The sequence below is a fragment of the Larus michahellis genome, chromosome 13 (assembly GCF_964199755.1).
Source record: "Larus michahellis chromosome 13, bLarMic1.1, whole genome shotgun sequence".
In the NCBI taxonomy this organism is placed as follows: Eukaryota; Metazoa; Chordata; class Aves; order Charadriiformes; family Laridae; genus Larus; species Larus michahellis.
In genome coordinates this window covers 7,440,224-7,465,035 of record NC_133908.1, presented here as the reverse complement: position 1 = coordinate 7,465,035, position 24,812 = coordinate 7,440,224, and the positions used below count along the sequence as shown (strand labels likewise).

The 24,812-nt window shown below is 43.4% G+C and overlaps 1 long non-coding RNA gene across 1 annotated transcript; it reads right to left on the bottom strand.

Annotated features, from left to right (window-relative positions):
* Positions 1-759: 759 nt before the first annotated feature.
* On the bottom strand, positions 760-23,102 carry LOC141750873 (uncharacterized). The gene is made up of 3 exons (XR_012589812.1): positions 22,326-23,102; positions 4,434-4,719; positions 760-894 (listed from the first exon to the last, which is right to left on the bottom strand). It is a non-coding gene; the product is annotated as an uncharacterized LOC141750873 (long non-coding RNA).
* Between the last annotated feature and the right edge of the window lie 1,710 nt (positions 23,103-24,812).

The following is a 24,812-nucleotide window of genomic DNA, read 5'->3' as shown; positions in this document are numbered from 1 at the left end:
ACACTACAATTAAGGAAAGAAATCAAAGCTTAGCGCTTACCATCTGTCTGGAGCAGGGAGGGAGCCGATACTATAGGATCTCTTCCATGGAGTAATGCACACTGCAGAAGTATCAGGAAAAGAAAAAAGTGGAAAAATCCATTACAGACAACAACGGATACACCATAGGTCACACACTGTCTGCCTTCTCTTTTCCAGCCAGCCAGAAGGGTTTCCTTCGTCTTCTTCTCCCCGGGGATGGATCCCTGGGCACACCCCCTTCCCGCAGCAGGCTGCTCGCAGGACAGCCACCCCTGGGACCCAGCCCGGCCGCCTCTGCCTGGCATCCCACCGCCCCGCTCGGCGCAAGGCAGAGAGGCTTCATATTTAAAGCATATCAGGAAGGGAAAACCGAGCCTTTAAACTGCCACTCACAGAGATTGGGGTGAACAATGCAACCAGCTGAGAGCTGGGTTATTTAAAGGAAGACTCAGCTCAGTGCCGCATTGTGCCTGAACTAATAAGGACAAATAAACCATTTTTAAAGCATGAAGACAGATAAATGGATCATTATATGTAGTTATTTTTAAGGACTGTTTTAACATCCTTTTCAATGTGAACGGTGCGAGTTAATGCTACACAAACTGAGGAACCCACGGAGGTGTCTCGTTCTGGGAAAGGATTCTCCCACACAGAGTTGTTTCCCAGGAGAGCGCTGTATCTGCTTCCTGACCCGCATCCTCCCAGCCCACCTGCAGATGAGCAGGCACTGCCCAAACAGGGCACACAGCTCCCTCCTCCTCCTGGTTTGCAAAACTATGCTGTGTGTTGGCCCACAGACAACTGGGACCAAGGAGCAGGAGAGTCACTGAACACACCATGGAGGGAAGATGGGTCTGTTCCTCCGCACCAAATCTGGAAAACAAAAAGGTGGCAACTGATAATCACATGCAACAGGTTTTTTTTCCACTTTTAATTTACCCAGCACAACAAGTAGAAGTGCTTTCACAAAAAACTGCACCAACAGCATGTTGCCTCACGCAAAACTCCTGCTTTTCTCCAGAACACCCCTTCTCTGCTCCTCACTTTAACTCACAGTACGATGATCCCATGTTGCAGGATTACATTTATTTGCACGTCTTTCCCATTTAATTTCTTTTGTTTGACATTTTTCTTACACCTTCCACAAAGAAGGTGGATACCACTACATAGAACTTATGTTCCAGCAGGGCCCAAGTAAAAAAAACAGGTACAGCTTCAGTAGGATTTATACCTGTACTGAAAAAAACCCCTTATAGACAGGGCTGCGAGTTGCTCCCAAATTACTCAGGGTGATTGGATCTGGGAAACATAATAGCTTTGTACACCAAGCCAGTCCTCCTTTGACTCCAGATGCAAAATTACCATTTTTCTGCTGAAAGGGTGATTTCATGCCATAACTTGCATGACTAAGGTTTTCAGAGAAGACTTTTGTTTAGATAAGGACAAGAGATGCCCTGAGGCTTGTATTGTAATGTTATATGGATATATAGATAGAGAAAGAAATTTTTTGTTGAGCGGAGGGAGTGGTGTGATTTTTATCTGCATGATTACTTACTGACAGACACTGGGAACAGCGAGATTCTTCTTGACCTTTTTTCACCCCTCCCTGGTTGCAAACTGAACAGCCAGGCTGCCTTCGCAGCACCTGGGTACCACGGGCAGCCCGAGCTGCAGCTGGTTTCCCTGTGTGCCCACCATCATTCCGCTGGATACTGCGCTGTCTTTAAAATAGAGCTGTTGTCTGCCTGAAATGCAATCTACAGCCCTTGAAAAAAAAATAATCTGGGACTGAAAACGGTCCCAAAGGAAGACGGCCAACAGAAAAGCTTCTTCTGTGCTGGTATTTTTAAGAGCTCCTGGGATTTGCCCTCCACTTGCATTATTAAATAAGCTTGCCCTTGCATTGCTTTCGATATACTTTCAACCTCCAGCTAGAGTAATCTGCATTACAAAGCAACCTGCACAGCTCTGGGTACAACAGTGTTGAATGGTCACCAGGAAAGCACCGTGTGTGCTGATGCTCTCCCCTGTTTGCCCCTTCCACGGCAGGTGTAGTCCCTTCCTTAATGCATGACAACTAGTGGTTTGATAGCAAGCGGTCCTGCAAGTCACTTCAGGAACATTGCTGGAAATTTCATTGTGTGTCTTCTCTGAGGCTATTCACTACGCTTCTTCTTGTCTTCTACTTCAAACAGTAGATAATCTTAGTTCAGATTACTAGATAGATAGCTGTAAAATGCCGCATAGCCTAAAAAATTAAATTCTCAGCAATTTTTGAATTCAAGAACAAGCAGGAGGTGGGGTGGTTTTGATTCAGTAAATACTGGCTAAAATAGATTCACTAAAAGGATAGCTACTCACGATAACTATGCTGCCTTCCCACCCACAGATCTCAAACCAATTCAGAAAGTGAAAAGATGTTCCCATTTTACAGAGAAGAAAGGACAAATGAAGTAACTGGCTTTCAAGGTATGACATATGACCTTCAACTTCTGGCTGAGGAAAGCTGCAATAAGACAACAGAGAAGGACTGTTGTGTAAAGACCCTGATCTGCTTCCTCTTCTCTAATGCCCCCGTCACAGCTGGAGCCAGTGCGCTGGCCCAGGGCCGCAGCAGTTTGGTTACACAGATAAGCAGAAAAAGGCTGGTCTCCAAGTTTGCAGCTCCACACATTTTTCCCCCCCACACTTTAATTGATATCCCAATTCAGAAGCCTTGAGCTTGTCTTTAAACATAAGCATAATCTCCAGCTCAAGGAGGAATAAAAAGACAGACAAGTCAGCTCCTTCAGTGAACCCGAGCTATGAACAAGTTGTGTAAATGGTACGGTATTTCACAATATTGACTGACATTTTTTGGTGATATATGATTTCATGGAATACTCTGCTTCAGCCACCCATCTAAGCTTCAAAAGACTAATTTAAGTTTTCTTCTAGCCAGAAAAATATCAGTGAGTGCACCAAGAGTATAACAACTGTAGAATAACGTAATTCAGCAGAACCATTAAAACAAACACCTTGTAGCTGGAAAAAAAATAACACCCTATTAATTCAAGTAAACAGCATAAGGAAGTAAAAAAACAAATATGAAATTTGTTTACAGCACCTAAAATGTACTTTAACTCTGGAAGCTCCAAAACAGTAAAATATTTTCCATCAAGTTCCTTTGCTGACATCATCTACAGAACACTTTTTCAGCAAAAGTTGACAGTTTGAAAGGTTTTGAAGTGTATTTCCACCACCACTTTTGCTTTTAAACTATCCATGATCCAGCACAGCATCACAGTGACACTGTGTTAAGAGGATCAAATCCTCTGTTACTTCACACTTTCAGCCTTATCCTTATTCAACTACAGGAAGGGAAATGATCTGTCTTGGATTTTATTCCACATTTCAAAATACCAAAACCATCCAAACAAGAACTGCTTGTGTACAGGGCAAAGTCTTTGTTTTGACTGGCACCCAGGAGGAATTATGACATACTATCATCAAAGCAAACTCTGCAGATTATGGGGTAAGCAAAACAAGTTTTCTCAGTTTTCCAAGTTTTCTCATCATACAAATATCTTTGTAATTAAACAGGTAAAATATATAGGAGTTATAACCTTGGAACCACTGTAGTAAATTGGTTAAAAAAATTTACCATCCCCACAGAAGATGTTTCCTGAGCATATGAAAAGCATATGCAATTTTATTATGTATATACTTTTAAATAAAATTCTATCTCATTTTGTGGACATGTATACACGTAATAGAAGTACTTAACACTTAACGTCCACATCGCAGTCACGTATGTGCACAAAGGCACCGTTCTGAGTGGAAGAATGCATTTCCTTTGCACATATCTCCATAGGAAATATTAATCTGTCATAAGATTCACTTTAGCTTTAACTCGCATATTTGTGCTTTGGAAGGAGTGCAGGTCTGAAGCTTCAAGGTGTTTGAGAACCAAGTTAAAACTATTAAAGGCTCATTTAGCTCTAACACCGCATGGAAACCTTCAGGCTGATTTTCGGAGAGATGTTTATTCAGGGGACAAAAGATGCCACAGTTATACAGTTATTAAATGCAGGTAGTAAAAGAATATCAATTTGAAACATTCCTGTAAGCTGCCTTAGAAACTTACAAACATTTGGAAGATGCAAGATACCAATCTGAATCAGATACCACAAAACAAATACTGGGCACACACACTGAAACCAAGGTCTTTGTGAAAGCCATCATCTCTTTCCACAGCATAATATCACCTTGACAAGATGACTAGGGCAGTCTGATACTGTCACTGTATCTCCAAATGAATAACGTAACAGCCGAGGACAAAGAGTTAAGATTTTTAGCCAAAATGCAAATAAGAAATTCCATATTTTCAAAAGTCTGATTTTCATCAACTTCAACCACAGTTGGTTTCTTACCTCTCAAAGATTTGCTTTTCATAATCCCATTGTTCTAACAAAGCTCTTTTAAAGACCTCTAATCGATGTGTATTTGTAAAGCCATACAGGTCCTTTGTCGAAGCTTCTATTCTAATCTGGGAACTTTAATTTTCAGAGAAGCAGATTCCTTAGTTGTGCGGAAGCATCAAGATGAAGGTTCAGTGAACTCAAGGTCAGTAAGTCACGCGTTTCTTTTGACTAGTATTTGTTCTTGACAAGCAAGCTGCTCACAAATCCCTTTTGCAAGTTTAAGGCTCTGTGTAGCCTGCAGAGACAAAATTAGAATATAAACATCTACTCACTAGAGAAAACAAGGGAGTTATTGTCACTGTAAAGAAGGAGACATCTAAACCATACCCCCTCTGCATTAATTCCATTATTGTGCACAGGCAAGCTGACAGTTATACCACCGAGTAAACTGCAGTTATCTAGTCAAATGATCATTTAATGTTCTTTATTTTACTTTTTTCTAAAGAAAATTGATTTCTTGCTATTTATGTTCAGGGTATTTCATTGTGCTGTGATTATAAACTAGACTGAATGCATTTTCCACTGACTCCCTGCAAAGTGTGTTTTACAATCCTTCCTGTTTGTACAATGTAAGATGTCTTTTTTAATTGCCAGTCTTTTTTTTTTTTTTTTTTTTAAGTAGGATGCATGCTTGTTTGTTTACTCAGAAGCTCTGAAAGAGCTGGGCTGGACTCCAGTCTTTAGACAAGCTACTATTAGATATGGAAGGAAATATCCCCAATAATGACGTTTGCTATGGAAAGGGCAAAACTGCCTACAGCCCCTTGAGCTTCATCAAGGCTTTGCAGACATTTGAAGTGTAAGTTGTAAGGACAATTCCTCAGGCAGGTTCTGGGTCATAATCGTCACTTGTGTCACATCAGGTGTCTTTTCTGCTCTGTTGCATGATACAGCACCTGGAGGCCGGCAGCCAAGCAGGGGACATGAAGGCAGCCAGGAGGGTTTCCAGCCTCAGTGGACAGCCAAGAACATGCTGTTCTTCACCGCTGGAGTCAACCAAGGCTGCACCACAGGAGCACTGGGATGGAAACCCACATTCCCAGAGCCTTTCTCCCACACATCCCATTATCCCCATTACCTCTGCACTACTCTGCTAGTGCACAGAAATAACATGAGGTGACAAGAGAGGGAGTGCTACAGCAAACAGTGTTTGAGCTGATGAAAAAGTAAGGCATGGCCAAACTCGTGCAAACGCAAGACAGCACTGCCTTGTGACATAGACACCATGCTCAGCAGGGTCCCGGCCACCGCAGTCCCACCGCCCACACCAGGACACACAGCTCCTGCTGCTGTTTAACACCACCAGGAGAAACATCCATATTGCAGCAGTAGCATGCAGCTTAGCAGGGGATTTTCAGGGTTTTTTTGGTGCATATGACTTCATCTTTGAGGAAAAGAAGTGATCCCTTACTTGAGAAAGTGCAAACTTTCCAGCTCTTCTCAAGTACTGCTAATGTAATTAGTTTAATCACCCCCAGGTTGAGAGCCTTTTAGGGACAGACATTTAGGCACAGGTTTTGAAACACATTCAGCATCCTGTGATTACTTTTTTTTTTCCCCCCTTTCCTTCCCACATCTCAGTATGTAAAACCTTATTGCTGTGGAAATAAATGTGTGAAAAATCAATCAGGGACCTTTGCAAGCTATTAAAAACCTAACACAGCATTACAGGTTTACCACCAGCAGTTAAAAAGAAGCTCTCTATGAAACTGTGTGGGAAATATTCCACATGACACAAGGATTTTGACAGACAGAGTATTTTGAATAAGCCAGCAACTATTTACCTGGAAAATCACAGTCACTTTCACAAATACATAGCTCTATAAATATTATTTTACCACTGATGTTTTACTATCCTTTCTTGGTAAAACCATGTCATGTAGAAACATTTGTTTGAAGGGAGGGGCTGGACTTCATTGTAAATATCAATTGTTAAAAGACAAACAAAGAAAAATGTAGTGGGTTTTGTTTCCACCCACTCTTAACTGCCTGTTTGCCTTGTCTGTGAAACCATTCATCGCTCCTCAGGTATGAAGAAATACCTCTCTCCTGCTGTTGTTCCCCACCTGCAGTGGGGGAGCAGGCGAGGAGCCCTGGCCGAGCGTGGGGCAGGCGGGAGGACTCCCCTGTCCCCGCAGCTTCCCCTCTCAAGGCAGCAAGCAAGAACAACATACTGTGCTTTCAGTGCAAGTTCCAATTTCTGCCTCCTCCTCAGGCACCAGGACACCTTACCCAGCTGTGGTCCCTGCTCTCCAACACTTCCCTGGCCACCATACCCTGCTGTCTCTTCTCCATGCCTTCTGCAGGTACATAGACTGAAAATACAAAAAATACAAGCCTTTGTGTTGCTCTCCTCCCTTGTGTGCAAGGGTTTGTCATCTGCTCCCTGAGATACATATTTCAGGTTATGTTATTAAATGCTCAGAATCAACAGTACCAACCATTCCCCTCTGGTATCAACCCCTGAATTTTTAATGGCTTGCAAGGTTAAAATAACCCTCTTCCACTGGTGCTACAGTAGGCATTTGCAGATCCACGTACTGTTTAAGACTGTGGTGCTAGGAGTAGATGCTAACCTTCAGTTGGGATTCATGTTTGAGGAACTGCGAGAATTGTTTGAGGAGCTGTGGGTATTTTGGAGGCTACACTCAAGCATAGCTGTGTCTAACTCCCCCCACACACACCATAAAGGACTGCTGCACAACTGAGAGCAATTCAAGACCTCCTGAAACAATGCTGCCATCCAAACACCCAGGGACATTTGACAAAGAGCAATTCCTATGCCAGCATCTTACCCTGGCTTTCAAAGAGCACAGGGATAGTTTGGATTCTAATATTACCCCATAGTACCATGAAGACTAAAAGACCTTTCCTACTTGACTCCACCGTGAAGCCCTGCAGAAGGCATCCTTTTGTCCATGGCAGAGCTGGATGCACAGTGGATCCTCTATCAGAGACGCTGCACTCCTGGCCACCTCCAGCTTTCCCCACACCCTGAGACTCAGAGAAACACTCCATAAAAAGAGGTATCTTGCAGCTAAAAACTTGACAGACCCTCTCCCCCAGCTGCAAGAAATTGTTGCCTTGGCTGCCCATACAGAAAATCCACAAAATCTGCAGTGAATAGCGTGGGACAGAGGACAGCAAAAATACAAGAGTCACTTCATCGGCACAAGTGTCAGCCCTCTGCCTACAGTAAAAGAAGTTCATCACGGCTTAACTTGACAGGGACAAATCTACACTTGAAAGAATGAAAAGGGAATAAACTCACCTTAGTCCAGTCTTGCAAAACTCTACTCTCACACTTCCCAGCTGCCCAGAGAGGAGAGTGTTATGACACCTCTGCAGGATGCATTTAATCAGCGGCATGACCTGACCTGTTCTACCGGGAGAGCCCTTTATGTACCCTTTCCAGCTCTGACCTGTGCTGCAGCATTGCAGGAGCTTACTCTACCGTTACAGCACACTTTTCCGGCAGAGAAGTGTATCCTGTGTGCACGGGCCATTAGCTCCCTCTGAGCCCAAAGCAGCACTGGTTAACTCCAACCACCTCCACCACGTTCCTCTTTTGGTTTGACAGAAGCACACTAGCACTCCAAATAATGCCTTTCAAATTCCCAGCTATGCCTTTTTAATGGATCCTCCCTAAAACAACAACAGCTTCTAGAAGCAGGCTCTTTGCTGGTTAGATGCATTTCCCAGCATTCTCAAAGGCAAATAGCCGAGGAGGGGGTACGCTAGACGAGCACATTAAGCTCTGCATGAATCTGTGCATGCATTTTATTTTGCAGACAAGTCATTAGCAGAGCTATTTTCCAGTCGGGTTAAGAGGAAAATCCAAGGGCTGTAAAGTTGAACTTGCAGGGCCTGATTCTCTGCTGGTTTGGGGAATTCTTGTGAAAATTTCAGCTAAAGCAAGCACAGGACAATGCTACATGAGAACCAGCCTCGCCAAAATCACCAGGACCTTGTCCATCAGCTTCAAAAGACCTAAAGAAGACACCATACCATCTCATTTAGTCACCATGCCAGTGGAAGTATTCCCAGGAGTGGTGCAATTGCAAGTGAGAACTATGGGGAATTGTGGGAAAATGATTCCCCCAGGCTCTGGCTTGTCTTCAGGAGAAACCCTCACATCTCTCTTGGCCATAGCTCCCTTTCTTCCAGGTCTGTGAGGAAGCTCACATCGCTGATGGCACTGAGCTCATGTAAGTGCCAGTTATTTTGGAGTCTCTCCAGAGGGAAATATTTTGACAGTCATATTATGTTCATTATTCTTCCAAGAGAGGAAATACGCATGTCGTTATCTAAAGGAATACAGTCAGCCCACCATGCTCTTGCCTGACTGGCTTACTTATCTTGATAAATGCCGGCTAAGATCAGGACTTAGTGCCATTAGATGTGTCTAAAACATGAAGCTGTCATTACCATGTCAGCACCAAGGATTGTTTCCAACCGTGATAATGGTGGGGCCGCATTTTGAACAAAGACAGATTTTAGTCCGAAATGGCCTACCACACCAGCTGGTTCCCATTACAGCACAGAGACCTTTTGCTCATGATTATGAGCTTCGCCATTTTTTTTTTTTTTTTGATGGGAAACCAGAAATATCCTCCTCCCCGTCTATGACTCATATTGGACCTAGCAAACGGTTACCTCATGGTTGGGGGCTGGTGGAATTGCAGTCTGCAATAGTTCAAAGATCTATTTGATCCCGAGCCTGGAGAACACTTGGTTAAGTAGAGCTGCAGAGTGCAACCAGCCCTGCCACACAGATCCCGCATCCCGGTCCCGCACTGCCAAAGCGCCATTGGCAGCAGCACATGCACCACGTACGTAGCGTTAATGACACACAACGTTGATGCAAGAACACATCTTCTCTGTACCACCTTCTTGACACTGGTCTTCAAAGCCCAGGTTAGCTCTAAGGTAAGTAATTCCATATTAACAGTGAGACGAGAAGAACTCGAATTCATGTCAACCTGACTCAGCCCAACATTTAAGCAAAATACTTAAGTACTTCCCTGTCCAGAAAAGTACTTAAGTATGTGGTTTAATTTATAAAAGGTAAACAAGCATTTGTGTGCTTTGGACTGTCAAACTGGCAACTATTATACTAACTGCTACAGATGTATATATAATTATAGATAGACAACTGGTGTTAAAACTATATCTATAGCTGGTTTTAATCTCAGGTTTTAAGGATTCTCAGTGGGTTTGTAGAAATTACATAGCCCTGCAAACAAGCATAATTACATACATCATTCAAGTTGCTTTCCATTTTCCCTAGCAGAGATCTGTCCCTGCAAGGCAGCAACCTGTGCTTTATTCCCCTAAACTGGCACCCGAAGCTGTGTCGTGTTTCTGTTCCTATCAGGCTGACTGCAGAAGATTTCACATGAATACAGATTTATGACTTGCTGCTTGAAAATGTGCAATGTCAAGTGTCCCACTGAGTTATATTGAGTTAGCTGTGGCAGTATCCACTACCCAGTGCTGTATGATCATTTCAGACTTTAATCCTGCCTAATCCTGTTCTACAGGGTTTATTTCCACCCCCCATCCTCTTTGCCTGACAATTTTGGTGTCTGAACCACACACACTATGTTATTTATATTGAAAATTAAGAGCAACTGGACATCTTAAAGTTAGGACTTTTGCTGACCACAGGGCTTGTGCAAGACCCAACAGTGCCTTGTGTTCTCACCTCTGAGTTCCATCCAGTCTTCCCTCAAACCACTTAGATTTGGCTGCACTGAAAGCTCCCTCCATTTTCCTCAGTTTACACTTCAGTTGGTGGCATCTCTTATTTTGCAGCTATTCAGCATAACAATACAAAGATTTCAGAAGAAGCAGAAATCATGTGCCTTTTCAACCGATTTTTCCCCCTTTAGCAAAGCAACAAGAGTTAACTTACTTAAGTGCCTAAGATAAAAACAGTTTGAAAAAATACTGTAATTTATTTGACGAATCATCTCACTGGCTCTACAGGGTTAACATCAGGTAGAAGTTTGCCTTTTGCTTCAATAGGAACTGCCAGTTTTGGAGCAGGCGCTGGGCGTCCTCCTCCCCCCTGGAAGGGAAGCGCTTTTTAGGTGCCCAGCCACCACAGAGGCCACAAGCTTGTTGCAACTCTCTAGTTATCAAGTTTAGCATTTTTAAATGTTTTCCTTCCACAAAGGTGGCAATTTTACCTGTATGTCACCTAAAAACAGGGCAAGAGATGAACCCACAAGAGCACGAGAGTCAAAGGGGAGATAGTAAGACAGTCTTGTAAACAACTTCCAGTGGAGACAGTGTATTGCACACTCCTGATATTCCAATCCCTAGAAAACCAACAGGGCCTCCTAAAAACAGCTATGGGCACTGCAAGGTGATCATGAACTTCAGAGACTGCAAGGGCATCATTCAAAAAGCTAATGTATCTTAAAGCTGTCTTCAGGGCAAGTATAACTAAGCAAACCAAAGAGAAAGAAATAACCACAGAGAACCAGCTCCCTGTTCACAGTACGGCAACTTACATTCCCAAGTGGGCAGCAGCAAGAAAGGAAACTGTTAGGTACTATCCTGGCAACGCCTGACAGCTCCTCATTTAAGGCAAAGCATCTTAAGGACCAAGCAGAAAGTTTCAAATGGAAAGTACCTGTGTCTGCGTTTGGTAAGAGCTTCCTAAGCCATGAGGCTATCAGCCAAAGGCTTTTAGGGTAAAGCTTTCGAGGAGCCTGTAAGACAACTTGACTCCAGCCTCCCCAGCGAAGGACAAGAAGATCTGGCACTTCTCTTCTTTTGGTTCTGAAAACCGTAGTTCTTCAGAGCCTTTCCATTAAGCTCAAAGGGTTCAAGAGATCCCCTGGTAGTGGTTTTGGAGCAGTCAGATAAGAATCTATTCAGCAGGTAACACCAGGTTGTTCTCACACCTTCCGAGCCCTGTTTGGGGTGAAGCACAGGAGAGAGGAGAGAGTCCCAGCCTTCGCTGCTGGCTGGGACTGGGGAAGCCAAGGTTCATTTCCCCGGTCTACTACCGGCTACAAGTCACGCTTCCTCCTCCTGCTTCGATAGCTCATCTGTGCCATTAGAGAGACTGTGCTAATAGTAATCCTTTACCTTCCAGACTACTTGTAATTAGCTACTGCAAGCTTCCCAGGCCCACAGAGGCCTCAAACTAGAAGTGATACACATGACAGATCAGAGTAGAATGGATTTTGCCATGAAAGCAGCCGTGTTTATCTTAGACAGGGGTTGAGTGCAGTTAGCACACTCCCAAAATCATTCTGTATCATATGTTGTCACTATTCAATAACTAAAAAAACCCATAGATACATATTTTTATGCCTTGAACTTTCTTCTTTTGACAAAGCACTTTTCCTGAGAATTTTGGAAGGTTGTTACACTACTCTTACTTTGTTCAAATGTCCCCTGTGACAACCATATCCTGGAGTGTATTAGAGTAAAAATACAGCAGCAAGATAAGCAGTGGCAGGAAGATAGAGGAATTCAGAACTTCGAGACTCAGAAGAAAAGATATGTCTAATCTCTGCTGAAAATATAAGACAAAGTGGATAAGGCAGACAAGCATGAGGAGGCTGTTACAAACAGGAGAGGCTCAAAAGAGGGAGAGGAGGAAGGGAGGGGGGAACTTCTCACACCAGCAAGTGAGCTTGATAGCAAGATGCGAGAGAGGTCACAGCAAGACAAGTACAGCAAGCAAGCAGAGCTCCAGAGAGATACCGTCTAGAAGACAGGTCAGGGCAAGCCTATGCCTATGCTTTGCTTTGTTCTTATTTTTGGCTTTCCACATACCTTCAAAAGGAGAGATTATCAGATAAGAATTGATGGGACACCATTAAGACAGAAGGTTTTTCCAGCTCTATTGTGTGCATGACATTCCTTCCCCTCTGGTCTCCAGAGTGCTCATACATCTGGGGATGTAATTTGCAAAGCATGCACAAGAGCTACCCAGCAATGCTGCCTTTGGGTAGGAATTTGATCAAAGGTGCAACTTAAAGTGGGTGTTTAATAGCCTTATAGTGTTTCTTTACCATGGGATTGTGCAGCCCAGCCTGTAACACACACTTTTGTGCTATCAACAGGTGCTGGGAATCATGCCAATGTCCCTCGTCTCACAAAAAGCTTCTGCCTTTCCTGATGGTGTCCATGCACTCCAGGGCAAAGGAATTCTAGACCTTCAACTGCTGTAAGGCAGGAGATTCAGCCACCTCAGCTAAACAATAATTGGTACCAGATGCTGATTTCCTGAGGGCTAATTCTACAAGAAGATAATATATTGGAAGCAAAAAACCCCCAAACCAGTCTATATCATAGCAATGCCCTGGGAATTCAGGAGAGATATAAATGGAAAGGCTGGTTTCCACAAGTGCTTTATTTCTAAAGGTCAAAAGAACCTGCATAATAAACACCAGGAAAAAAAAATGTTGGTGCGTTACAGTTGGAAAAAAGAATCGGCAACCATAGAGCTGTATAATACTATCACCAGTAGTGCTGCCAAGGTGAAAGAGGACCTGATGTTGTTAGCTTGCTGAATAGGTATTAAGACACTAGCAGAAGAGATAGGGGTTGAAATAGGAGGGAACTGTTGTTCTAAGATTTCAACTGCTCTTTTTACCAGTTTCTCCCTTCTCTGTACTTTCTTTCCATTCACCTCCACACCAAATGATCTCCAACAGTTCCATTCCCAGAGCATTTTCCAAGTTGTCCAACATATTCACTAAATTTTAACCATTTATGCCTTGCATCAAAATTACTTTAGACTGCTCCATTGTAAAGAATCTCAAGCTCTTACACTGCCACGCGGACTCCGGCAGACAGTACTGAAAAATTGCTCGCCACCCACTCTCTTGCAGAACTTCTCCAGCTGACACACGCATGGTACCCAGCCGCTCGGCATACATACTGCTCCCACCAACCCACACCACGAGCCGCTTCCCTCCCAGCAGTAGCCGAACAGAGGACACAGGATAAAGGAGAAGCTATGACGTGGCTAAACCTAAGGGGCATGGGAAGAAGCCAGGAACATGGCAGGGAGATGCATAAAGGTGGTAGAGGGAAGTGGCATCAGGGATGTAGGGAAGATGGGAGAGCTGAGGGTACTGAAAAGGAAAAACGATAGGGAATACAAAAAGGGTGCTGAGATCGCTGCGGTGGAGGAACACAGGAGAGACTGGTCGAAAACCCCTTGCTCGTGCAACAGCTCCTCTCTTATCATTTAATATTCAGTGCTATTTTATAGCAGCAGGATATCCCTGACTCTTCCTCTGCTCTGGAATGTAAATAGCAGCTGTCTCTGTATTTTGCTGGTGCAGAGGCATGCTGTAGGCATGCTCTGCCTGTGCTACCAGCAGGGCCTCTCAGGAGGCAGGCAGGAGAAAGCCTGGTTTGTTAATCTTGACAGGGCTTAGGAAAGAGATCAGATTTGAACAGTTCAGCATCAACAAGACTTGGATAATTCTAGACATACAGGGAAGAGCTTTAAGTACCTAAGGAACCCTCTTGGTGGTGATACTCAGCCGCTTACAGAGGTAGGCAGGAGCAGTGAGGATTATCCTTTAGGATTTAGGTACCTAAATTCTTCAAGTTCCTCCTTAGGCACCTATTCCATCCTGTAAATCCAGCACTCAAAAAAAATCACTGCTCCTTCTTTTCCCTATCCATGGAGCAATGGTTAAAAATACCTGACTATCCAAACAAATCCGGGCATCCTGGAGCCTCATTTGCTCTTTGTATGCTGGCAGCTGACTTCAGTACAGTAGGGCGATATCCTACAGAAACAGGCAATGGTGCAAGGAACAAACAACTACAGCAGGAGAACTCAAGGCAAAAATAAAAAAAAAAAACCAAAACAAAACAACAAGGACCAATACACCTCTGTCCTAGTGAAGTAAATCACATCATTGCTGCTGACCCTGGGATTACCTCTGCGTTCCCATCAAATTGACCACAACCACACAATTGAGGTTTAGAGGGCTACTCATCATTTTTCCCTTTTTACTGTAATTTAGCCCCAAGAATGCCTCACGGGAACCTTTTCTAATATCTCCTCTCCTTTCCTAATTATAAAGGAGTAGAAATATTAAGATCCCCTTGCTAGGAACCTGAGGATTCCTGCAGAGCTTGTTTCAATGTAAATCTCCTTAGTAACAAAGGAAATGGAGGGGGGAAGAGAAAGAGAAGAGTCTGCACAGCGTTTGCAGCCTGTCTTTCTCAGGGGGGTTGCTGCCACGCTGCTCCAGAGACGATTTAGCCTCCCCCCACCCCTCGTCAGCACCCCTGACTCCTCCCAACTTCTGGCAAGGATCATCCAAGAAGAATGTGGTGTTTTCAAAGTTCTCAATGAGGTATCAGCTGCTCTTTAAAGAGATGACGGTGGGAGCGTTCCTAGCACATTGACTCCACTGTGGAGCCAGCCTTGCGATTAAACAGCTCAGCAAAGGTGGTTTCCAAGGATAAACCGTGCCAGGGATGACAACATGTCCTCACCAAAGAGGGGAGGTTCTAATAAAAAATAAGGATAGAGGAAAACTGCTCTAGCTCTACAGCTATTATTAGTGTCTCAGAGCATTGTCACTGCTTTGCCTGTGTTGTCAGATGTCACTTCGCATCAGTTCTGGGCAACGCTCCGAAGAAAAATGGTGGAACTCATTTAATTTTGCAATGCATGACTGGACTCCGCAGCAGGGCCGCACAGAGGGTTAAGTGACCTCTTAATGCTGGTGGGAGCCCTGCTCAACAAGTTCAAGTGGGCTCTTCAATAATTTATGCAAACACCTTTTTTGCATAGACTGGCAATTTATAGTAATTTATACCTTCCATCCAGCTGTTCTCGCAAAGCATAAAGCAAGTGCTTACAAACGAGTTCCAGCACTCAGTCCTACTGTCCTCTAAAGCAGCTCCCTACTGAAGAGATAATCCAAATGAGGGGAAAAAAAAAAAGACAACTAAGGCAAGTACATAATGGATGCTCACACTTTGGGGCACAAGCTGCGCAGCACTTGAAACCCAAATCTGGGCCCATGAGCACCATACATAACACAGCAGCAAACCCAGCCAGCGACAGTACAGCTAAATCTCTACATGTACCCCCTCTGGCAATGTGCTTTTCCTTATTCCTTCAGCTTATTGGAGGATCACCCTTTTCATCAGCACTTTTTTCCCCCCCCATTTGTTTTTCAGGGACAGCTTCTTCAGATAAAGCTGAGCAACTTTGTCTCAATGAAGAATTCGGCACCCAGCAGATGCTGACTGTATTTTTTTCTACTTTGAGGAAACCTGTTATAACCATCCTTTGCACTCTCTGACAAGCGATCCAGGTCATTACGTGCCCCTCCCTACAGCTCAGGATGACTGCATGGTTAAGTTCGTTTTTCTGACCACGTGGCAGTTTAACTTTGCTTATACATATAGTTCAAAGTAATCAGAGTTGACGTGAGACCTACGCTCATCCTATAGCATTCTCATTGCACACTTTTAAACACCAGCCTTTGCTCTGAACTGAAAGCCACATCCACCAAGAAAAAAAAACATAACTAGTTTTTCTTCTGATCTTAGTCACCTGCCAGCTCACTTGGTTTGCTATAGAAGAACACAATACTGTTTAACGGCTAGCTAAATGCAAGTTAAAATGGCAGCTTCAGGGGGAAAAAAAAAGGAAACAAAAACCCCAGGTGTAAGTGATTTATCAAAGTGGACTGAAATCACACCTTAACATCCAAGCTGTAGACAGATCCTATATTCTTGAGGTGAATTTTGGGAAGCTAATTCCACTTGTCCTTTCAAAACATCTATTAGCTATTCAACACACTTGATGTGACTGGGAGTAATGTCATGCTGACGGCTGCAAGATTTCAGCCAGACTTGTAGATCAGAGTACTGATGGATTACACTTCTAAGTACCTGCATAGCGCTGAAGCTCAAATGGACTGTCTGATAGTATTCTTTCTGCCCTACTGCATTGGAAAGCTTGGCTTTACAGAAACCCTTTCATTGTTTTGGCCACAGCGTCCAAATCTCAGAACATAAAGAGCTCTTCATTGAGGAAAAAGGGATATTTTTTTTTTCCTGAGGACAACAGAAGACAGCTGTGTACACACACATGCCATGATGTAACATTAGGAAAATCAGAGATAAACTGAAGTCATCATCTCCATATGCAGACACATACCTGATTCACCAGGAAAAGTTCATGCACTGGCATGAATTCTCCATGGTCATCCTAGAGGAGGAAGACAGCTGTGACAGTTGCTTGACAAGACAGATTCCACAGTTCCCATTTCATCAAGGGCCCCATCCTCTCCATCTGTTGGGCACTGCTCCATTACAAGTTTATTACCGGCCTTGTTCGGCTATTTTGAGAGTCAAAAGCTCCACTAAGCACCCTTTTTCTGCTAGACCAAGTCAGGAACAACCCCAGAACTACAGGAGGAGGAAAGAAAAAAAATCTCAGGCATAAGTCTTTGAGCCGATAAGTACCACCAGAGAACTCTTAAGTTAGAAAGCACAAACAAGATATAATGATCATCCAAGGATGCAAGTGTGGAAGCATCTGAAGTCCAACACTAGGAATAATTCTTTGAGAGTCAGACCCCTTTGTTTCCAAGGTCTGAGTTTGTATTATTTTTTTAGCAGCAATGCTACTAGTAATGCTTTTCCCTTCCCCCCAGAAAAGTAGTAATGCTGTCTTTAATTTGTTTTCTCTTAGTTGTTGTCTTTGAGCTTTTCGGTGCGACACAGAACCCTAAGTAAAGCTTCACTGACTTCAAATCCTCTTCCTTTGGTTTAATCACAGCTAAGAAAGCTTGAGCAACAAGCACCCAAAAAGCTACTTCAATCCCAAGTGTAAAAAAAAAAGTGAAAAAGTACTTGAAGTGCATCAGAAGTCTACCAGGCAGAAAGCACACGGCTAAATTCATAGAGGTGGTTCCTGCTTACAGAATAGCTGCTCAGCCCCAGCTATTTCATTAGCATCTCTCTAAAGGGTCCTAGGGACTTTCGTTTTGAGGTGTAGGCAATTCAGAGAGCTGAAAAGATCACTGTAATTTGGCCTATGAAAAATGAGTAGGTGTTCACAGTTCATTTCCCAATAGAGAAAGTCATGCTCATCACAGAAGCCATCATCACGCACAGAACTAATAGCCGCCCCGCTTGGCAGGCACACCCATGCATGTTAAGGAAGCCTTGCCGTGCACTAGCTTTTACCACATATGAACAAGAGACTTTGGTTAGCAAAGCTGGCAGTAAAGCACTTTTTTTTTTCCAGATCTACAATCAGGTGAAAAAATATAATGATCTTATAAGTAAGTAATACAAACAACCGAAAATAGACTCCTGGAACCACAAAACAAATCGGAAACTACGAAGTGCTCCCAAAGAAATCCCCTGCTCCCAGATGAACTGGAATAAACACACACTGGAAGAGTCGCAAACACAGAAAAACCTCAAGGATACGGGGAGAGGCTGCAAAGCTAACAAAATGTCAATTAAAAGGAATAAAACACACTGCCACTTATCTGAATGAGTAATATCAGGTGCTGTCAAAGGGCAATGGCTAGATAGGACTTGATATTTTCCCATTCCTGCTGTAAGCAAAGGAGAGTGCAAGGCTTGGGAACAACAGAGCTCCAGATCTTGGGATTCCAACGGTCAGTTATGAGCCTTGCGCAGGGACTCTGCCTTAAACCCATGCAAAGTCTTAGGAAACCTCAGGGCTCCTCTAGAAGACCATTTAGCAACTGAGTTCTGCTTGGATATTGCCAAAATAAACTGAAGTCAAAATTAGACATGGCTGAGTCCAATTTCACCTTGATTAGTATTTACATAACGCAGAGGGAAACGTGAGAAGAGCACATAAATAATGTACTGTTTGTTGCAGACCTCTCAGGAGGAGAGTTCTCAGCTGTAGTATTGATCCTCACCCACACACCAGCTCACTGTGCAGAAAGCCCAAATCATCTTTTTATGCACGGAAGTAAAATTCCAGAAGCTGAGACACACCAGTTGGGTGTCAGACTGGTGTTTTACCACAGCAGTGGGTCTAGCAGTCAGAGCACTGTATTCTGGGTGAGAGCCTTGTATGGGAAAAAAAAAAAAATAGTGATGGGGAGTTTCCAGATCTGGTTAATTTAGAAGACGTCCTCCATTTCCTTAACTTCTTTCCTCCTAGTGGACTTGACATTTCTGACTACACTCCCAGGAAATGTAAACTTGGGAGATGCTGGTGGTTGGATTTTTCCTCCTGTTATGGTACCACTGCTTGTCCACCCAGTCTTAATACAAGTTGGGGGGACTCCAAACCGAAACTGTTACCTAGGAATGACTCAGTACCATCACCTTCTGAGGTGGCTGCACAATACAATATTACTCAACGGCCACAAGAAGTCCATGCCACCTGTGAGAATAAAGTGAGAATAGTTTCTCTTCCCTGTTCTCATTCTTTTCTTGTTGGAGGAAGGGTTTAACTTTATGCCATGTGGGTAAAGGTGGAGGGCATCTGGACACTTCTTCTTTTCTAGCCCTTGGAGAACATGTTAGGAAAATAATTCTGATACTTTCTTTGATTTGAAGAGACATTTCCACTTTTACTTCACCTTACTGAATTATTTTTTTTTTAAAACAAAACCAAAACACACCACAACCCCTACCACACTGCTCTCCAAAGCACCTCAGTCAAGCAACATCTATATCTGATCCTAGTTTGCTGCTTGTCAGGCCCTGGTAAGCCATCTGCAGACCTTCAGCCCACCTGATGAGAAATGGTCAAGTGGCAAAACTAAGGGGTGGTTGGAACCTATGGCGTACCTCTGCTGGTTTACAGCCGCAAAGCAAAGTACCTGAGGATATTACTATTGGTAAAAGAGGCATCTAAAGAGCCCAACAGAGCAAATACCCTCTGATAAGAGACTCGCGCTGAGCTAGCAAGAGACGTGGCTCAAAGATTCGGCGTTACTATTTTCCTGATGCATCAATGTCTCATAAGTTTGCAGCAAATGAATGTCATTCTCAAGCATACTGTTAGGAAAGATTGCTTAAAATTAATTAGCTTAGTAACAATGGCCTGTCATTATGCTACTAAGTCACCAGCATGAGCACATAAGTTACAGTGACAGCTCAGGGTATAAAATAAGTGCCTTTATATTGAAATTTGCAGAGTGCCTAGCAGTCAAATGCCAATCTATTCACTTCTGGTAATATTGCATAGTTTCTTCTTAATAGACTGTTCCAAACTCCCACACAAAGATATGACTTGCTTTACTACAGAGAAGTCTTTTTACTTCATACACTGACCGTGCCCAAATTTAGAAAGCTTTTTAAAGTGTATTTATTTGTACAGCGCTGATTCATTCAACTTCAAGTTGAATGTGAGATTTGGAACATGACATTAGAAAAAGCTGTAGGTACTGGAAAACAAAAAAAAATCTCTCTCAAGTGACTTACCTAGGGATGCATGATAAACGAAAGGTAAGGAGCGAATTCTGAGAGGTAAGAACATCAGCAGTTCCCACATTCAGCACTTTACAAGATTTCCCCAGTAGAGAAGGAAATAGTTATTGCTATAATTATTTCATAGTTCCAGTCAGCCGCATTCAGTTGTACTGTTATATTCCAATGGCAGGAAAATGGAATACAGTAAACTATAAATATCTGTCAGAATTCCTTTGAAAGGACAACAGTTAATTGCATAGCTTGATCTCCCGCCGTGCAGAGCTTGCATTTCAGGTTAGAAAGGTACAGATTGTTATTGATTTAATTCTCTTGAAACATGTGTGGTATAAAACTGTTCAAAAGACTTATGGGGGAGAAATATATGCCTCCAAAGGAAGTCCTATAGCACAAGATTGTGGCATGCTTCCTTCTTGTAAAACGCTTTCTGAAATCCAATACACCTCCTTCCAAAGGCCCGCACAGTCCCCTCATAAATTGAGGCTCCTTGCTTCCTTTGCAGAAGTGAAATTAAATTAGTGAATCAGATGAACAACAACAAAAAGATTAGCAATAGTATGAGGCGCATGCAAAAAAATAGTCCTCTGTGTTAAGAATAATTCAGTCCTTATTACACACTCACTCTAACAGCAAGTGATCCATTTCAATCCTTCCCGTTTTCCTTTTATTTAGCTTCCAGTCCTGCCTTTCTCTTTGCAAAATGATTCCAGGCAGCCAAGCCAATATTTAAACTATTATATTCTCCTAAATATCTTTGAATCCACTTCGTATTTGTCTTATGCATTTGGTCTGACACCCAAAGACCTCAGGACATGCAACTGTGCAGTAATTTGTTAAAGCCTTGTCCATCCTGGGAATAAATTCCCCATTATCGCCATCAACAACAGTGAGGGTGAAGCCCTGTTTAACACTTGTCCAGCTCACCTACTTTCCACACGACGGGTAACTTGACCCAGTATAAATTATGTATCATTGTGATTTTGCCGGTCTCCATTTGTGTTTCGCCTGCTGCTGGCACACAGAGAGCTAGACTCCCCACTGCAGACTAGTTACATAGATACTAGTAAACTCCTCGCTCCCAGATACTGTAATTAAGATGATGCATCTTCCTGATGGTTACTTTAAAGAGACAAAATATTAATGGAGGAAATACTGCAGACACGTTTTAGCACCTGTTTATCATAAGTAGCTGACCACATGTTAAGTTACATTTTCACACCCCCCCTAGCCTTTATTACGAGAGCTCTGGAAGCTGTAGATTGCCAGATAGATCTTCCCTGAGTTAGTTTTTAACTAGCTTTCCCCCCGGCTTCCAGGCTTAGGACAGAAAAACATATTTACAGTTTTAACTTTCAGGTTTCCCAAAGTGGATGTGTGGGGGTTTTGTTTGTTCAGGGTTTTGGGTTCTTTTAAGAGTTTTTTTTCTTTCAACTATTGGCTGATTGATAACATACACTGAGAGATTAAAATGAAACTTATTACTTTTACAGATTTAAGAGTAAAAGGAGCACAACCATCAACACACTTGGGAACAGAAGCAACTTCTACCCAAGGAAAATTTCCAACAGTTGCAATGATTGCACCCAATAAAGCTGATTGAGAAGATTTTCACTTTTATTCACCCCTAAATACTGCAGCACCACACAACACGTTGAGCACTGAAGGCGGCGGCTATAGACTAGCAAGTAAAAGAATCATTGACTACATCACTGAGCCCAACAGGATTTAGGCGTCCCTAGTCAAGCAAGACAAAATATTAGCTACTGATCGTGCTGCTGCAGGGCCTGACAAGAGAGAAGGCAGTTTTCAGGCTTTACAGCCACGAAGCAAGAGGCAGCCGGTACCCAGCAGAGCTCACAGCCTGCTGCGCTCTGACCCACGCGCATGCAAATCCCCGGGCAGAGAGCACCAAACTTCCCAAGGCTGCAGGCAGGAGCCAGAGCCTGCCCACGTGGAACAAGTTCGACAGCTAGAACCTGAGGGAGATCAGACAGGCAAAAAAAAAAAATACAGGCAACGACTTAGGTAGGAGAAGGGTGGGGAAAGTTTTACTGAGATGAAGTAGGCAAGAAAGAATCTCTAGAGGAGAAAAAAAGTTAGAGAGAGATTTAAGATAACAGTAAGAGCAGACAGGATGCAAATGAGGAATTCTTCCAACAGTTTTTTACCACACAGGATCGCAGGAAGCATTTGCGCTCACCACTGCATAGGTAAGGAAGGCAGTCTCCTGAAGAAGTTATGGGAGAGGAATACTGGGGGTTTGTCACTGTATTTCCATTCCCTGGTTTAAAATAATGATAAATATAAAACCACACTGGCCTAGAACAGTTTCAGAAGCTAAATAGAGTATATACAGTCAAGTAAATTTAAGCTGTTGTTATTAACCATTACCTTTTCTCACCCACGATATCAGATGAAAAAGATGGTTTCTCTGAAGAAAAAAGAGCATCATAAAAACTACCATTCCCACTACTGCTACCTGTAAAAGCATGAAGCATCAATATCTGGCTATTACAGATAGACTTGAACTACTCCTCCTCCTTACTAAAATTCCCTCCCCTCTCCTTTGTGCACTCGGAACAGAGAGGCGATTCCTTTCTTACACAGTGGCTGCACCACAGCTGAGCCCCCAACTGGGGAAGGCTGAGCCCCCCCCCCCGGATGCCCCCACTGGCCTCTACCCCCTCCTTTATGCCTTCTCAGCCCAGCACAGTCACCCCGATGGCAGCACATGGAAGCTGTTAGTAAACGAGGGGAGGGTCAGATCCAGCCCTCCCTCATTGATTGCAAGCACATACTGTCTCCCAAAGGCAAAAAAAAAAAAAAAAGCTTACTTGAACCCTTAAAGCAGACAGGCTGAGGCTGATTTATTGGGGTGATTTAGATCTGTTAAAACAAATTTAATTTTGAATACAATTTTATATCAATTAACAGAGTCTCACAAGTGTAGCCATTAAGGAATCTCTTTCCAAAACCAAAGCCAAATATTCAAGATTTATGAGACTGACTTGCCATATTGGAAGTAACTAATTATTCGTAATGATTCTTTGTACTCTGACAGTGATTATGTATTTTCAGTGCAAATGACCATGATGAAGGCAGCCCATGTTTGTGAAAGGGATACCAAGCAGTTAAGGCCTGATTGTTTTAGCAGAGTATTGGGGCAGCAGCGGGAGAAACAACAGAAAACAGCTAAGCCCCGCGACACAAAACCAGCTTATTTAACATCTTGAGGTATGTTCTGGTGCGTGCCAGAACTGCAATGAAAGCCTGTGGTCTCTTTTTATTGCCTTAAGCAATTTTGTACTCAGTTTATTTATTCTGACCTTTTGGTTGTCCTTCCACCTTGGAGATGACAGTCTTTAACAGCGCAGCACCTCACAGGTTGAGCTTGCAGTGTTTGCAACAGATCGCTGAGCAGGTTTGGGGTGAGAGGAACACCAACAGATTTGGGGCCTGATTCTCATTCACACTGAAGTTTCTTCACCTTGCTCTGCCGGCACAAGGAGTGTAGGAGCAGCCCCGCTTCCAGCTCCACAGGGTGAAGGAAACATCTTGGGATTACTCTGCTCTGATTAAAGTCCCTGGGAATCCAAAAAGGATGGTTAGATAAGGACTGGGTAGATTTTCACATCGCCTCAGGCTTCAGAGAATACAAAAGCACCGCCTTTTCTCCTCTTTTCATAACTTCCAGTCCTGCCCCTGACACAGGAATAGAGTAATTGAGAGCAAAGTCCCCGTTGCAGTGAGGTGTCCCGGTGCCAGCGAGGTTAACGTCCAGGGGCAGGCTGGCAGCGAGAGCAATGCCACGTTGCCTGCGATGGCAGCCGCGGTCCTGATGCTGCACTCACTCAAGCTGCAAGTGAGGGTCTGGTCTCTGATCCTCAAAAAGGAAAAGGATAGCAGGTTGGTCATTAAAATCTGCAGCAGCGTGCATGTGATTAAAATGTTAATGTCAATATTGTAATCAAGGGCTGACTCAGAGGACAGCTGGTCCGAGACTTGATCTGTATTGCTTAGCCCTAGTCACCTGATGCAGACCAGGGTTACAAAAAGGTTGTGCCCCATCACATGGCAGGGACTGGCATCTGCTGGCTGCTGTGGCTAGCTGGAGGCTGGGTGCAGAATGGGGAAAAAAAAAAAATCAGATCGAACACAGGCGCAATATTGATAAGTTCAGCTATACCTGCACTCCAGCAAGAGGAGAGCTTTTCTATGCATTTCCATGGTATCACCCAAGCCGCAGCTCTCTTGCAAAGGTACCGGACTGTCTCCTGCCAGGTTGCCCTCCTTCCTCGTCTCACTGGCCCACCTCTTGCTTCTTTTGGCATTTTCTGTGCTAGTTTCTATCTAGCTGAGTTTTATCCATTTAAGCCTGTGGTAAATTTTGCCTGGTGTTGTCTAAGCACCAAAAGAGCTATAGTCTGCAAAGCTTCTTTTCAGTAAATTCAGGATTAATAAAGAAGGCCTCTCTATTGTTGGAATGTCTAATACAATTATGAACTGAATGAAGGAACTAGGCAGCAGCGAAGGGCTCCCAGGTTCATGGCAGGGAATTGCCTGTTTTAACATCCATCTGTTTTCATTCCCTCCGATCCATTATCATTCACCTGGAGTTATAACATGATGAATATCATCGTGTGGAAAGCCATTTGATGCTGGGGGGGGGGAAAAAATCACTGTAGGTCTGCCTTCTATTGAAAATGTGAAATTGCCTCGGTGGAAGGAAAGGCACGACTGATGCAGAGATGCTGTTTCAAATAAAGGCATCCTTGCACGCGTGGACTCTTTGATTTTGTTAATTCTTTCGGATGACCCTTCTGCTGCATCTTTCAACAAAAATATACATATATATATAAAATTGGGGATAACTATAGA